Raw genomic sequence first — 16,410 nt, 5'->3', positions numbered from 1 at the left:
GAGTAGTAGTTCGTTGTAGTTAGTAGTAGTTAGTAGTAGTTAGTAGTAGTTAGTAGTAGTTAGTAGTAGTTAGTTTTAGTTAGTAGTTAGTTAGTAGTAGTTAATAGTAGTTAGTAGTAGTTAGTAGTAGTTAGTAGTAGTTAGTAGTTAGTTAGTAGTAGTTAGTAGTAGTTAGCAGTAGTTAGTATTCGTTAGTTTTAGTTAGTAGTTAGTTAGTAGTAGTTAGTAGTAGTTCGTTGTAGTTAGTAGTAGTTAGTAGTAGTTAGTAGTAGTTAGTTGTAGTTTGTTGTAGTTAGTAGTAGTTAGTAGTAGTTAGTAGTAGTTAGTAGTAGTTAGTAGTAGTTAGTAGTAGTTAGTTGTAGTTAGTAGTAGTTAGTTGTAGTTAGTTGTATTTAGTAGTAGTTAGTTGTAGTTAGTAGTAGTTAGTAGTAGTTAGTAGTAGTTAGTAGTAGTTAGTAGTAGTTAGTAGTAGTTAGTAGTAGTTAGTTGTAGTTAGTAGTAGTTAGTTGTAGTTAGTTGTATTTAGTAGTAGTTAGTTGTAGTTAGTAGTAGTTAGTAGTAGTTAGTAGTAGTTAGTAGTAGTAGTTAGTTGTAGTTAGTAGTAGTTAGTTAGTAGTAGTTAGTAGTAGTTAGTAGTAGTTTTGTAGTAGTTAGTAGTAGTTAGTTGTAGTTAGTAGTAGTTAGTAGTAGTTAGTAGTAGTTAGTAGTAGTTAGTAGTAGTTAGTTAGTAGTAGTTAGTAGTAAGTAGTTCGAATCCCGCCTGAAGCCACACCACTACTAGTGTGCCCTTGAGTAAGGCACTTAGCCCTCAGTTACTCCAGGGGGAATGTCCCTGTAATTCGTAATTGTAAGTCGCTTTGGATAAAGGCGTCTGCTAAATGGCAAAATTAATTAATTAAATTAGTTAGTAGTAGTTAGTAGTAGTTAGTAGTAGTTAGTAGTAGTTAGTAGTAGTTAGTTGTAGTTAGTAGTAGTTAGTAGTAGTTAGTTGTAGTTAGTAGTAGTAGTTAGTTGTAGTTAGTAGTAGTTAGTAGTAGTTAGTAGTAGTAGTAGTTAGTAGTAGTTAGTAGTAGTAGTAGTAGTAGTAGTTAGTAGTAGTAGTTAGTAGTAGTTAGTAGTAGTAGTTAGTAGTAGTTAGTAGTAGTTAGTTGTAGTTAGTGGTAGTTAGGAGTAGTAGTAGTTAGTAGTAGCAGTAGTAGTTAGTAGTAGTTAGTAGTAGTTAGTAGTGTTAGTAGTAGTAGTAGTAGTTAGTAGTAGTTAGTAGTAGTTAGTTGTAGTTAGTAGGGGTGTAACGATACATCGATTCACATCGATGCATCGATTCACATCGATTCATTGACTAATGATCTGATTACATCAACGCAATGTAAAAACATCGATATATATCGTCATCTTAACACTAGGGGCGCGCCGTTTTTTTACCTACTAAAGCGCGACGAGGTGTGGAATCACACGACCACTATTCACAATGGGGGAGTGTGTACTGACCCACAAAAATCGCTGGATGGCGATGTCACGCAAGAAGCGTGAACACGCAACAGAAACACACCGTGGGGGAAACCCGATGTCTTTGTTCATTGATCGGAAACGATCGAGAGCCATCAACCCTCCCCCCATCAACATCAAGTGATTGTAACTCAGAAGTTTGTAACTTAGAAACGAGTTGTCCCATACAGTGATTTTGTTTGTGCCTACTTGTTAGAAACAGAGCCTAGTATGTTTATAACCAAGTGCTTTAGTTGGCGAGCGGACATGCCACATATCATCCCCGTACCTCCATCCCACATGTATTCATCATCATATTTTTCAATATATGTTGTATTGTCTGAACGAACATTTATTTCACCATATTACGTGACTTATGCACCTTAGGTTTTTGTGAACGGGACGATCAGAAAGAGATTAGTTTACCACGAAACAAGGAATGCAAAATCAAAAAAACAACGCATTACATTGGCCGTCCTATTGAGATGATAACTGTTTACAGATTGAACTCATTATCACTATTAGGCTACCGAGTCTCGATCTCAAATGGCATTCAATTGTCAGGATTCATCTTTGATAAACAATGGCCTACTAATCAATCGTTGATGATTACATAATCAAATGTAGCCCGCAGCGCAGAGCGCATGTCTTATTGAGTACACATTTCACGGCAAGAGAATTCCGATTTGTGGCAAACACCCAACAATTGTTCGTTCACTAAACATTATAACATGAACACAGTGAGGATTCAAACAAACAAAATAATTAATACACATCATTTCATTTATAATGTGCAGTAAACAAACAAAATAATGTATACTCTCTGCAATTGGCTACTATACAATGGTGCCAAAATCAACTATCCAAATATGAATCTGCGTATATCTATGTACAACCTTGTTGTAGCCTATTATTATCATGGTCGACATGAGAATTGTTGGCTACTTCATATCACAACTGAACATTCATATATATAGCCTATTGCATTATTTGAAAATTGACAGCGCTGTACATAGTGTCATTCAATGCACAAGCACGTAATTTCAAACGATTTTGGTCGACAGCGAAATACATTATCAATATCTTATTATCAATTGTCAATATACTCTCTCCCTTCTTCTCCTTACTTTCCTGTCTGTCTTCACTATATCTGGAACTGCCCCACTCAGAAATATCCGTTCGTTATATCGTTAATGATTACAGGCATAATCATCGCCGACATCATTTTATTTGATGTACACATTTCACGGCAAGAGACAGTTTATTCTCCCAACAATTGTTTGTTCACTGCACAACATGAACACAGTGAGGATTCAAACAAACAAAATAATGAATACACTCTGCAATTGGCTACTACTACAACGTGGTCTACAGTGATATACAAAAAATACATTATATACAATATTATAAATATCCGTTTGTTATATAATATTCGTTGATGAACTACTTTGCTGTGGTACCTATGTAATACCACACAGCTTGATAGGTACATACTGTGCAGTGTATCATTCATAACTGTACATAGGCTACACATATCATAATATCTTATTGTAGCGGACAATGCTATGATGTATGATGTACATAATTCACCTGTGTGTTTGGTTATGGGGAATTGTGTGCGGGCACTTTAACGCCGGTCACTGGGGTGTGACGTATGGGGTTACAGGTAACATATAAGGACGTGTTGGGTGTTGCTAGGGGCGCTATGTCTTCAGTTAAATAAACGCCGACACAGTCGGCTTTATACTGGCTCCAAGTCTCCGTTTCATTTGTACGCTCCAACTCCTACAGTGGTGACCCTGACGTCGCTTTGGGACGCTTTCCAAGGATTATATTGTTTTGTTTTTTCAATTATGGATAACGCACCGGCTGCGATGAACGCTGTCGCTATGAAGTTGCCTGAGTTCTGGGAGAAACAGCCAACAGTGTGGTTTGCTCAGACGGAGGCACAGTTCGTGCTTAAAGGAATTACCACGGACATTACGAAATACTACTATGTCGTCTCTGCTCTCGGGAGTTCTACAGCAGCCAGGGTTGTGAGTATTTTCGAGCAGCCTCCTGAGCACAATAAATATGGAGCATTAAAAGCGTACTTACTAGAGACTTTTACTTTAACTGAATCTGAACGTGCCCGCCAGCTACTCTCTCTGCCCGGCCTCGGCAATGCTAAACCCTCAGAGTTGATGGACTATATGCTAGCTCTTCTAGGGGATCATAGACCGTGTTTTCTTTTTAATGAACTATTCTTGCAACAGCTACCATTACAGGTTCGGGCTGCATTAGCTAATACCATTACTAAGGATAGCCGTGCTTTGGCTAGAGAGGCAGATACGTTTTTTTCTGTTGGTGTGCAACGGTGCAGCATGACAATTCGAGGTTCAGCCAGTGTTAACCCATCGTGGCCTGGAGACACAGTGGAGGTGGCCGCTGTGGGCCGACGGCACCAGGACACAGGCCTGTGTTACTACCATGCACAATATGGCTCCAAAGCTAGGAGGTGCCGCCCCCCGTGCAACTTTGAGGCATCGGGAAACGCCAGGGCCGGCGCTCGATAGCTGCCATGAGTGTCGGCCGTTCAGGTAGCTTGTTGTTCATTACTGACACAGTTTCGGGACGGCGGTTCCTCTGTGACACAGGGGCTCAGCTGAGCGTCCTGCCTGCATCACGGATAGAGATCCAGAGCGATAAACATGGCCCCATTCTAGAAGCTGCCAATGGCAGCCCCATCCGCACGTTTGGGATGAGGAAAATACCACTGTGCTTCGGAGGACAGCGTTTTAACTGGGAGTTTATTACGGCTACTGTGTCTACTCCCCTTCTTGGCGCCGACTTCCTCTGCGCTAATGGCCTTTTGGTGGACGTCAAGAACCGACGACTCATCAACGCAGAAACTTTTAGTTCCCTCGCATGTGCACTCAGTGGTACGGGCACGACAAGACTGTCTAGTGCTCTTTCTGCTGCTGATGTGCTTTCCCGCCTCTTAGCTGAGTTCCCGAGTCTTACGGAGCCCACTTTCTCGTCAGCCTCCACTAAGCATGGGGTTGAGCATTACATCGCCACTACTGGACCACCAGTCTATGCTCGTGCCCGGCGCCTGGATCCAGCTAAGCTCGACGTTGCTAAGGCGGAGTTCGACACCATGGAGCGGCTTGGCATTATTCGCCGGTCAAACAGCCCCTGGGCTTCTCCACTACATATCGTCCCAAAACCTGGTGGTGGGTGGCGTCCATGTGGCGATTACCGCCGTCTCAATGACATTACGACCCCTGACCGTTACCCAATCCCACACATTCAGGATTTTTCTGCCCGACTGGCGGGGAGGTTGGTGTTCTTTAAGGTGGACCTAGTTCGTGGCTATCACCAGGTTCCTGTCCATTCACAGGACGTCCCGAAAACAGCAGTGATCACCCCATTCGGCCTTTTTGAGTTCCTCCGTATGCCGTTCGGTCTTAAAAACGCGGCACAGGCTTTTCAGCGGCTGATGGACACCGTGCTTAGGGACCTGCCATTCCTGTTCGTTTATCTGGACGACATTCTTATCGCCAGCGCTTCCATGGCAGAGCATGTGTCGCATTTAAGAACTCTCTTTGAAAGGCTTAACCAGCATGGCCTGATCATCAATCCAGCCAAATGCCAGTTCGGACTGACGTCAATTGATTTCCTTGGACACCGCATCACTAACGACGGGGCAGTGCCCCTGCCCTCAAAAGTGAACGCTATCGTGGATTTTCCACGTCCACTCACAATCAAGGCCCTGCAGGAGTTTTTAGGCATGGTGAACTTTTACCACCGCTTTGTTCCCCGAGCAGCCTGGTTCATGCGGCCCTTGTATGAGGCTCTTAAAGGCAAGACCGCCAAGCACATCATCGGCTGGTCGGTGGAGATGGACGATGCTTTCACTGGGACTAAGAGAGCTTTGGCTAGGGCAACTATGCTGGCACATCCCTCGCCAAATGCACCGATTGCCGTAACCACGGATGCTTCTGACTATGCAGTCGGGGCGGTGCATGAGCAGTGGGTGAAGGGAGCTTGGCAGCCACTCGCTTTTTTCAGCCGGCAGCTCCGCCCTAACGAACGTAAATACAGCACCTTCGATCGGGAGCTCCTGGGCCTCTACCTCGCCGTTCGGCACTTCCGTTTTCTGTTGGAGGCCAGGCCATTCACAGCTTTCGTGGACCATAAGCCGTTGACATTCGCGATGGCGAAGGTTTCAGAGCCATGGTCTGCCCGTCAGCAGCGCCAACTGTCCTTCATCTCTGAGTTTACGACCGACATCCAACATGTTGCAGGGAAGGACAACCAGGTTGCTGACTGCCTCTCACGGGCGGTCGCCAGAGCGGTTCACCTGGGCATTGACTACGCCCGCATGGCAGGCGATCAGGCCTCTGACCAAGAGGCTCAGGCCCTCAGGACTGCTGTCACAGGGCTTAAGTTGGAGGACGTGGTCTTCGACGACACCGGGACCACACTCCTATGTGACATGTCCACTGGGCAGCCACGGCCCGTCGTGCCCCTTGAGTGGAGACGACAGGTTTTCGACGCTATTCATGGCCTGTCCCACCCAGGGAGGAAGGCTTCTCAAAAACTGGTGGCAGCTAAGTTTGTCTGGCACGGGCTTAGAAAGGACATTCAGAAGTGGGCAGATGCCTGTGTCATGTGCCAGCGTTCTAAGGTGCATCGACATACGAAGGCCCCTCTGGCACATTTTTCAGTGCCGGAAAGGAGGTTTGATCATGTCAATGTGGACCTGGTGGGGCCTTTGCCACCTTCTTATGGGTTCACCTACCTCCTCACAATGGTCGACAGAACCACACGGTGGCCGGAGGCCGTTCCACTATCATCTACCACGGCTGCTGAGGTGGCTCGGGCGTTCGTTGGCACTTGGGTCGCCCGGTTCGGTGCTCCATCTGACGTCTCCTCTGACCGGGGGCCACAGTTCACGTCTGAGCTCTGGAGTGCGGTTGCCGGAGGCCTGGGGATGAAGCTACACCGCACTACCGCATATCACCCACAGGCCAACGGGTTGTGTGAGCGGTTTCATCGTTCTATGAAAGCTGCACTTCGGGCTAGCCTCAAGGACAGTGATTGGGTCGACAGGCTCCCGTGGGTCATGTTGGGCCTTAGGACCGCCCCTAAAGAAGACCTTCGGTCGTCATCTGCCGAGCTGGTCTACGGACAGCCGCTACGGGTTCCTGGGGATTTCGTCCCCAACGCCACGGTCCCTTGGTCGGCGCTCAAACAGCGAGCCGAGTTTTTGGATAAGGCCAAGGCTTTCGCACCTGTACCCACCTCACAGCATGGGCTACCCCAGTCATATATGCCACCCTGCCTGCGAACGGCAGAGTACGTGTTCATCCGCCATGACGCCCACCGAGGGCCATTTCAACCGCCCTATGACGGACCGTTTCGGGTTCTGGAGGCTGGAGACAGGGCTTTTCTGGTGGACATCGGGGGTAAGACAGATTACATCTCAGTGGACAGACTTAAGCCAGCTCACGTGGATCTGGACCAGCCCATGGGGTTGGCTCGGCCCCCGAGGCGGGCCGCCCTCCAGCTATGCCCCCACGCCACCGCAAAGCCTCTAAAAAAACACCTGCTGTCCCTCATAAGCAGACCCCTGTTGAGCTTTCAGTCCCTGCTCCGGTTTTACGGAGCCGTTTTGGACGGGTGATCCGGGCCCCGCAATGGTGACTGTTCTCAATTATGGTGAATTCTGGGGGGAGGTCTGTAGCGGACAATGCTATGATGTATGATGTACATAATTCACCTGTGTGTTTGGTTATGGGGAATTGTGTGCGGGCACTTTAACGCCGGTCACTGGGGTGTGACGTATGGGGTTACAGGTAACATATAAGGAAGTGTTGGGTGTTGCTAGGGGCGCTATGTCTTCAGTTAAATAAACGCAGACACAGTCGGCTTTATACTGGCTCCAAGTCTCCGTTTCATTTGTACGCTCCAACTCCTACATTATCACTTTTGCATGGAACTTGGGTGAAAAAAAACCCTCAGCTCCAACAAATCTGAAGGGATTGGGAGACATACTGTACAGTTTATCATTTTCATAACTGTCTGTACATATACATATCTTATGTATCACTATTGCTATATATAGCCTATATATAAACACATTATGTTACATACTTATCAGTCTTATACTGTATCTAATTCAGCACTGAAGCCTGAAGGTTGAGCACAGTGTGTGTCCCCTTGCTACCTCTGCTGATATAAAAGAGGATTGCAGCCTTGGAGAAAAAGATGGCAGCCGAATCCCAAGGCAAATACACAGACACACACAGAAATACTGCAAAATCGCTTTATACTAACTCGATTTTGAAAATGTAAAGATGCTGGGTGGTAGAACGCACATATCTAGGAAAAGTCATGAAAGGAGGGTCCTGAAATTTGATCGAGTGCAAAGGTAGATTTTTTTTTGTACTCACTGGTGCTGTTTAACACCTCACGGCTGCTCTAGTGTTAAAGATACACCTTTATTTTTAAATGGCACATTCTGCGTGACTGTCACCATTTCCGTGCAGTGCGCGACTAGCAGCGGCAAACTACAAAGTCAAAGTGCGCTGCACACTGTGCAGGTCAAGTCATGGCGAGTAGCAGGGATAACGACGACGAAATTCGCTCTCCTCTCGGTAATACACGATATGTAAAGACATTTTGTTTATGAGACAGTAAAAAAGTGAACGTTTACAAAAATCCTGCCTTAAAAAAGACCTCCACCTCCACCCAGAATAGACCAGCCTCTAGCTCCACCTCCACCTCCTCCACCTCCACCCCCACCTCCACCTCCACCTCCCCCTCCACCCAGAATAGACCAGCCTCTAGCTCCACCCCCACCTCCACCTCCACCTCCCCCTCCACCCAGAATAGACCAGCCTCTAGCTCCACCCCCACCTCCACCTCCACCTCCCCCTCCACCCAGAATAGACCAGCCTCTAGCTCCACCTCCACCTCCACCTCCACCTCCACCCAGAATAGACCAGCCTCTAGCTCCACCTCCACCACCTCCACCCCCACCTCCACCACCTCCACCTCCAACCCCACCTCCTCCACCACCACCCCCACCCTCAGCACTTTTGATACCTCCCCCTCGGTCATGTTCAGGCTTAAGCTCAACAGGCTAACACCGTTATGAGGTGCTTCAGACAGAGTTGGCCCCACAGACAGAGAGACTGTGGTGGTCGCTCATCAGCGCTCTGGGTTGAAGTCTGTCTTCCTGTTGACTTCCTTTTTTTTTTATTATACTTTATTGCAGGGTTGTACATTACATTTCAAGTTCATTTCATACACTTTACAAGTTGTCTTCACTTGTCTAAGTTCATCCTGCATCTTTTTTTTATTTATTTTTTAAAGAGAACAAAAAATAAAAAAATAAAGAATAAAGAATAGAGAGAAAATACAGAAAAAGAAGAGAGAAATTATAGGGGTAGAGATAGAAAAGTAAGAGATAAAAGGAGGGTGGTGGGAGGGGTGGGATCGGTGAGGGGGGGGGGTTCTTCCTACTCATTCATTCGGTCCATTTACTCCAGTTCATAGTGAATTGCTCTTCACGGTTTCCCACTTTATAAGTAATTCTTTCCATTTCTTTTATCTCTTCAACTGTTTTTTTCCAATTATTAACAGATGGTGGGTTTAAGTCCAACCATTTACGTGTAATTTGCTTTAAAGCCGCAATACGTAGTATGGTGTACAAATATTTATCTCCCTCTCTGTATATATCTAATGGAATAAGACCGAGTATAATATTGACTGGATGTATAGGATTTTGTAAGTTAAATGTATTTTTTATTTTTACTTGAACTGCCTCCCAAAACCTTTTCAATTTAGGGCATGTATTAAAAATGTGTGTGTGATTGGCTTCTCGTTCCGTACATTTCCTCCAGCATTCTGCATTGCCTGTTGGCCTATATTTTGACAACATTTTCGGTGTTAGGAAGGTCTTCATATTTATTTTCCAAGCAAATTCTTTCCAGAATTTTGATTGTGTTGTCTTAAATATTCTTTGGCATGCTTCTTTCCAATCTTCATCCGTAATTGTTATTGCTAATTCATTTTTCCCATTTTTCTTTAGTGTTATCTTCTTGTATCTTGATTTCTTGCATGATTTTGTAAAGTTTTGAGATTTTTGTCTTTTCGCTGTTTCTATTTTTGATCAGATATTCCATCAGTATATGTGATCTTTGTTCCTGTCTCCTCTGCTGTGTTATAAGGTAGCTTCTAATTTGTAAGTACTTAAAGAAATGGCTATTACTTATATTAAATGTATTAACTAAGGTTTCAAATGAGTCTATCATGTCATTTGTAACCATCTGTGAGTACACCTGTAGTCCCTTCCTAGCCCATTCTTTTTTGTCTGTTTTATTAGGTAAAAAGTCTGGATCACTGGCTATCTCTCTCAAATAAATACATTTTTCATCACATTTATACATTTTACGAATAGTTTTCCAATTTATGAGGGTATTTTCTATGCATCTGTTATTTCCACTATATTTTTGAATATCCTTTAGACTCAGAAAAGGTAGTGTTCCTATTGATATTGATATTACTTGTTTTTCTATGTCTTTCCATTTGGTTTGAACCGAGTTATTCATCCATTTCATTATTGTATCTATTTGAGTTGCATGGAAATAGGACTTTAGATCAGGGAAATTGACTTCCTGTTTTGACTTCCTGTTTTGAGGTGAAGATAGAAGAGTGTGTTAAAGACAGCCTCTTCTCCCTCTCTCTCTGTCAGTGTTGATTGTACAACAGCCCCATAGGAAGTGACAGGATGTCACATGTCACTTGTGACATTCAGGGTTAGGGTTAGTCCATTGTGTGGTTGAGCATCAGAGTGGTTCCTCACTCAGAGAAGACTTGAAAAAAACCTGACAGACAGAGTGTTGTCAAAGTCAAGTCAAAAGTCAAGAGTCACTTTATTGTCCCATCACTGGGAAATTTGTATTGGGCAACAAAGAGCAACAGACAATACAGAATATTAGCACACAAACAGAAGGCGGCCCTGATTAAAACAAGAGTGGAAATAAAATGATAGGCAAGATAAGTTACATTCATCTGGTGCAGTTTAAAAGTTTAACAGAAACGGGAATAAAATAATTTTAAAATCTATTTAATCTAGTGCGGGGGACTCTGAACCTCCTCCCAGAGGGCAGCAGTTCATACTCTGCATGTAGGACATGGGAGGGATTCATGAGAATTCTACTAGCCTGTCTGAGAGTAGCCTGTTCAAAAATAGACTGCAGGGATGAGTGGTCTTTCACCCCTATGATCTTCCATGCAGTCTGTATCAGTCGGACCAGTTTGGACCTTAGTTTTACAGATAGGTTACCAAACCAAGATGTAATGCCGTATCTGATGAGACTCTCTAAGACAGACTGGTAGAAGAGTAGCATACATTTTTGGTCAACACCATGAACTCTAAGGCGGCGTAGGAAGTGTAGTCGTTGTTGTAATCTACTACAAAGGCTGTCTACATGAGTGCTCCAGGTGAGTGAGTTATCAATGAAAACCCCGAGATACTTGTAAGAGGCGACCTGAGAGATGGATTGTTTGTGGATGACCACAGGCCTGTGGTCCCCAACACCTCTGGGGTCGAACACCATCTCCTGAGTTTTCTTAACATTTAAAACCAGGCAGTTAACATCACACCATTTAACAAACCTCTGGATTTCAGAATAATAGTCAGTTAGGTCACTGTCCTTTTTAATTAAAGCAAGGATGGCAGTGTCATCCGAAAATGTTATGATGCGATTGCTAGGGTAGGTGCTTCTGCACTCGTTTGTGTATAAAGTAAAGAGCACAGGGGAACTGACTACACCCTGTGGAGCACCAGTGCTTATGGTTCTGGGTTCCGAAAGAGTGCCATTAACACTGACCCGCTGAGTGCGGTTAGTTAAAAAGGAGTGATACAATTTTATAATGAGGGGGGGGACATTAAGCCCACTTAACTTCTCAATTAAAAGGTGCGGCTGTATCGTGTAAAAAGCAGAACTGAAATCAACAAATAGGAGTCGGAAATAGGAGGTAGGGTCCTCTAAGTGCTTAGATATGAAGTGCACCATGGCTGAGGTTGCATCATCTGTGCCTGTATTACATCTATACGCAAACTGAAAAGGATCCAGAGAGCAACTGACTGCATTTTTCACTTTACATATAATGAATTTTTCAAAACATTTCATTACAACAGAAGTCAAAGCGACTGGTCGCAGGTCATTATTTTCCTTGCAGCTAGCCTTCTTAGGAACAGGAATAATGATAGCGTCTTTCCAGATGGACGGAACAGTGTGAGAGTCCAGAGACTTCTGGCAGATAGGACACCAGGCCTCAGCCAGCTCCTCACTGCAGGACTTTAGCATGAGCCCAGAGATGCCATCCGGTCCAGAGGACTTTCTAGGGCGGGTGTTAGCGAACAGTCTCTGTACCTCGCGCTGCTCAATGGTGATACTTGCTTCCAACTCCACTGTTTGCTCCATCGAGAAGTCGGCAGTCTAAAACCTGGCATAAAAATTGTTAAGTTCATTGGCTTTTTCGCCCTCGTTTAGGACACTAAGGCACCTTTTAGCTGGGGCCATGTTAGTCATATATTTCATGGAGTCCCATAGTTTTTTTGTGTTCATAGAAGAGCAGTGGGATTCAAATGTCTCTTTCTGTTTCCTCTTGGCCCCCCTTAATTTGTGATTCAGTTCTTTTTGGATGTTCCTCATGGCCAAAAGATCCTTATTCCTGAATGCAATTCTCTTCTGAACTATGCACTTTTTGATTTCCTTCGTGATATGGGATTTGTTGTTAGGGTACACAGTTATAGATTTCAGGGGTAACACGTTATCTCTGCAAAACTTTATATAATCTGTAATAGTGTCAGTAGCCTCTTCAAGGTCCAGACCATGAAAGAGGTCCCAGTCGGTACAGGAAAAGCAGCCTTTTAGGGTTTCAATGCCATCATCATTCCAGACATGAACTGTTTTAACTTGGGGTTTGCTACTTTTAAGCAGAGATTTATACGTGGGAATTAGCTGGACAACATTGTGGTCGGAGTTACCTAACGGGGGTTTAGCCCTGGCAGTGTAGGCGTCCTTAACATTGCCATAACATTTATCAAGGATTCGTTCACCTCGCGTGTTACACTTAACATACTGCGTGAATCCAGGCAGCGCAGACTCAAGCTTACAGTGATTAAAGTCGCCGGCAATAAAACAAGGTGCTTCAGGAGTGCGTTTCAATTGTCTGTGCACACAGTCTGCTATCGCGCTGGCTGCTCTAGCAGCATTACCACTCGGTGGAATGTAAACTGTACATAGTACAATATTCCCGAACTCTCGAGGAAGATAAAAGGTGTGTGTTTCTCTCTGGGAAGGACGTCCATTTGAACTTTGATGAGTTGATGAGAGTACATCCACTCATTTCATCTATCGGATGAATCTGTAAATGTGAGTTTTAATGCAGGTAACTTCTTTGGTCGAGCTAATGCGTTTACTTCCAACTTGTTTCCTTGCTTTACACAGAAACACACGTGACAGTTAATCCAATATCAAAATGATGGACAGTGTTGTACAGTCTACTGCTAGCTGGAGTTTAACATAGTATAACCATCCAAGACCATCTAGTAAGACTTGACCACTTCCTGATACCTCCACCGCCAACCCCACCACCTCCACCTCCACCCCCACCGCCACCCCCACCACCTCCACCTCCACCTCCACCCCCACCGCCACCCCCACCACCTCCACCTCCAACCCCACCTCCACCTCCACCTCCAACCCCACCTCCACCTCCACCCCAACCCCACCACCTCCACCTTGTATTGTCATGTTTTCATTATGACAGTTCACTCTGTAAGTGTTTTCCAATGCAAAAAAGTCAGATCTTGGTGACACTACCTGAAAATGCTCAAGACAGTACTATACACTATTTGCACGGCCATTTGAAATCTACAGTGGGTTACACATTACTGTATTTAGTGAGGTAAATAAGTACAAGACGCTGAATAGTTATGTTTCACATTTTTACTGTATGCTCTTTGCAATTCAAATGTGTTCACAGCATTGTGCAAAAGAAAAATACAAACTTACAGTATTTACAACAAACATAAGAAACACCCTTTGGGTAGAGCTGTGCACAACTGTAAACAATATTGCAGTACTTATTGGACATACAACATACACAGTACTGTAAATTATTCATTCGCATCCAGACGTTCCTGTCTGTCTGGCCACATATTTTCGTCAACATCACAGCGAATATCCTCCCTGGCAATGCAGCGAGGAAAGTATCTCCTTGAGTGGCGAATCCACCCTCTGCAGGACTGTGCTGTGATGTCATCACATGCTGCATCCATGGCGTCTAGCAAGGCCATTTGGGTATGTGCATGCCGGTCATATACCTTCCACCTCCAGGCAGAGAAAAACTCCTCTATAGGATTCAGGAATGGGGAGTAGGGAGGGAGATATTCCACCAGCATCCTTTCATGTGCTGCAAACCACTGTCTGACCAGATCTGAGTGGTGAAAACGCACATTATCACATACAACAACAAACTTGTTTAGATGGTCTCCATTTAGACCCCTCTCATTCTCAGGGATTATGTCCCTGTAAAGAGTGTCTAAAAAAGTCAGCAGATGTTGCGTGTTGTATGGACCAAGACGGGGCATATGGGTGAGGACGCCGTTTTCTGAGACGGCTGCACACATGGTAATATTCCCTCCTCGTTGGCCTGGGACATCAGTGGTTGCTCTCTGTCCAATGCGATTTCTGCCACGCCTTCTACCTTTTGCCAGATTGAAACCCGCCTCATCAAGATATATGAATGTGTGCAGCGGTTCCCTGGCGTCCAGCTCCAGTACACGCTTTATCCCAGAATAGAGAGAGAGAGAGAGAGAGAGAGAGAGAGAGAGAGAGAGAGAGAGAGAGAGAGAGAGAGAGAGAGAGAGAGAACTATAACAACTTTTCCTGTGTAACATAATGCATTTTGGACAACATATTGTACAGTATGAACTTTCATGTAACCAGTTTACAGCACTGAACATTAGAGTATGCAAAGAACACATAAATGTTTTACCTGTACATACTGGTGACGGACCTCCTTCACTCTGTCACTGTTCCGGTCAAATGACACATTATACAGTTGTTTCATGCGCATTTCATTTCTCCTAAGCACTCTGTCAATTGTAGAGATTGAAACGGATTCAATATTGCCAAATATATTGTCATCCTCTATAACAGCGCTCTGGATCTCTCTCAACCTTATGGCAATGTTTGCAATCACCATTGCACAAATGGCTTCCTCTTGTTGCGGAGTAAAAATGGGCCCTCTTCCACCTCTGTGAGGTTGTCTTGCAATCCTATGTGGTGCAGAGTAAAATTAGAGTAATGTACAGTAAACATGAGATATACTGCTTTAACCCATATTACTGTAGTGTACAATAACAGTGCTTCCCAATTGTAAAATGCTGCAGTACAGTACCATACTGTAAATATGGCAAATATTTACTGTAACACTACTTTACACTACAATACAGTAAATCTGTGCTGCAGTAAAGCTGTAAGTCTAAATGTAAAATGTAAAAAGGTGACGACAAGTTCTTGTCCCACTGTAAGCTTCATGTATGACACAATGACAGTAGTGCAGTGCAGATAGTTTAGTGCTGAATTACGTCCAATATACACACCTGTTCTCCCGACGAAATGTTTGAACAATTGAATTCACAGTGGTTCTCCCAACATTTGGCTGCACCCTTCGGCCTGCCTCAGCCATTGTGAGGCCGTGATTGACAACATGGTCCACAATTGTAGCCCTAATTTCATCTGAAATCTGCCTATGTACTTGGCCTCTTCTTCCTCTTCCCCTGTTTTGTCCCCTTCCCCTTCCCCTTCCTCCCCGCATCCTCGCCCCTCTTCCACGATGCTGACCTTCCATTTCTGTGTCACAGTATTGTTGAAATGGTACACACTATGTCCTGCTCGGTTCATATATGCTTGCCAATTGAGGGTTCATGGGATTCAGCTCTGAGTGACTGTGGCGAAGTGGCTTATCATTGGTTACAATGAATGCTTCACACACTCCTCCTCATCAGTGAAAGCTGAGGTTCACCTGAGAGAAATTGTTCAATTGTTTCAATTTTCAGGAAAAATGATAAAGAAATGTATACAATTTGCTTGACAGATTTTGACAACTTGTTCAACATTTTTGGATGTAATGACTCAAGCAATGAAATGAGGACTATTAGTTTTATAGGGAATGACTATTCAGCATCCAAAAGTAGAGTTCATTTTGACTGACATGACATAAGCAAAGATAATGTTATAAAACAGCAGAGAATTGTATGACAGCAATTGATGCATGTCCAAAAGCATTTGCAATTTGTTTGAAGGAATGAGAAACTGCTACTATGATGTGCACAAATGACTAAATGTTGTGGAGGTTGAACTAACAGTTATGAGAATTTCAATTCTGATCAGAGAAATGCACCAAAGCGACTGAGAAAAACTGTAACGTGCTCCGTTTACATCAACTGCATTACCTAGTACCTATTAGTTCTTCCTCTCTCGCTACCACCACACCATCTCTCGTGATGTCCTATAACAAGGACCTTTACTGACACCTAGTGGTAGGAGTATCCAATCATCACATCCTCCTCTCTTTTTCTTTTTTTTTTTCTCTCTCGCTACCACCACCCCACCACCTCCACCCCCACCTCCACCCCCACCCCCAACCCCACTACCTCCACCTCCACCCCCAACCCCACTACCTCCACCTCCACCCCCACTACCTCCACCTACACCCCCAACCCCACCACCTCCACCTCCACCCCCACTACCTCCACCTCCACCCCCACCCCCAACCCCACTACCTCCACCTCCACCCCCAACCCCACCACCTACACCTCCACCCCTAACCCCACTACCTCCACCTCCACCA

Source organism: Nansenia antarctica (assembly GCF_963989245.1).
Source record: "Nansenia antarctica genome assembly, chromosome: 12".
NCBI classification, from domain to species: Eukaryota; Metazoa; Chordata; class Actinopteri; order Argentiniformes; family Microstomatidae; genus Nansenia; species Nansenia antarctica.
This window is presented reverse-complemented; position numbering follows the sequence as displayed.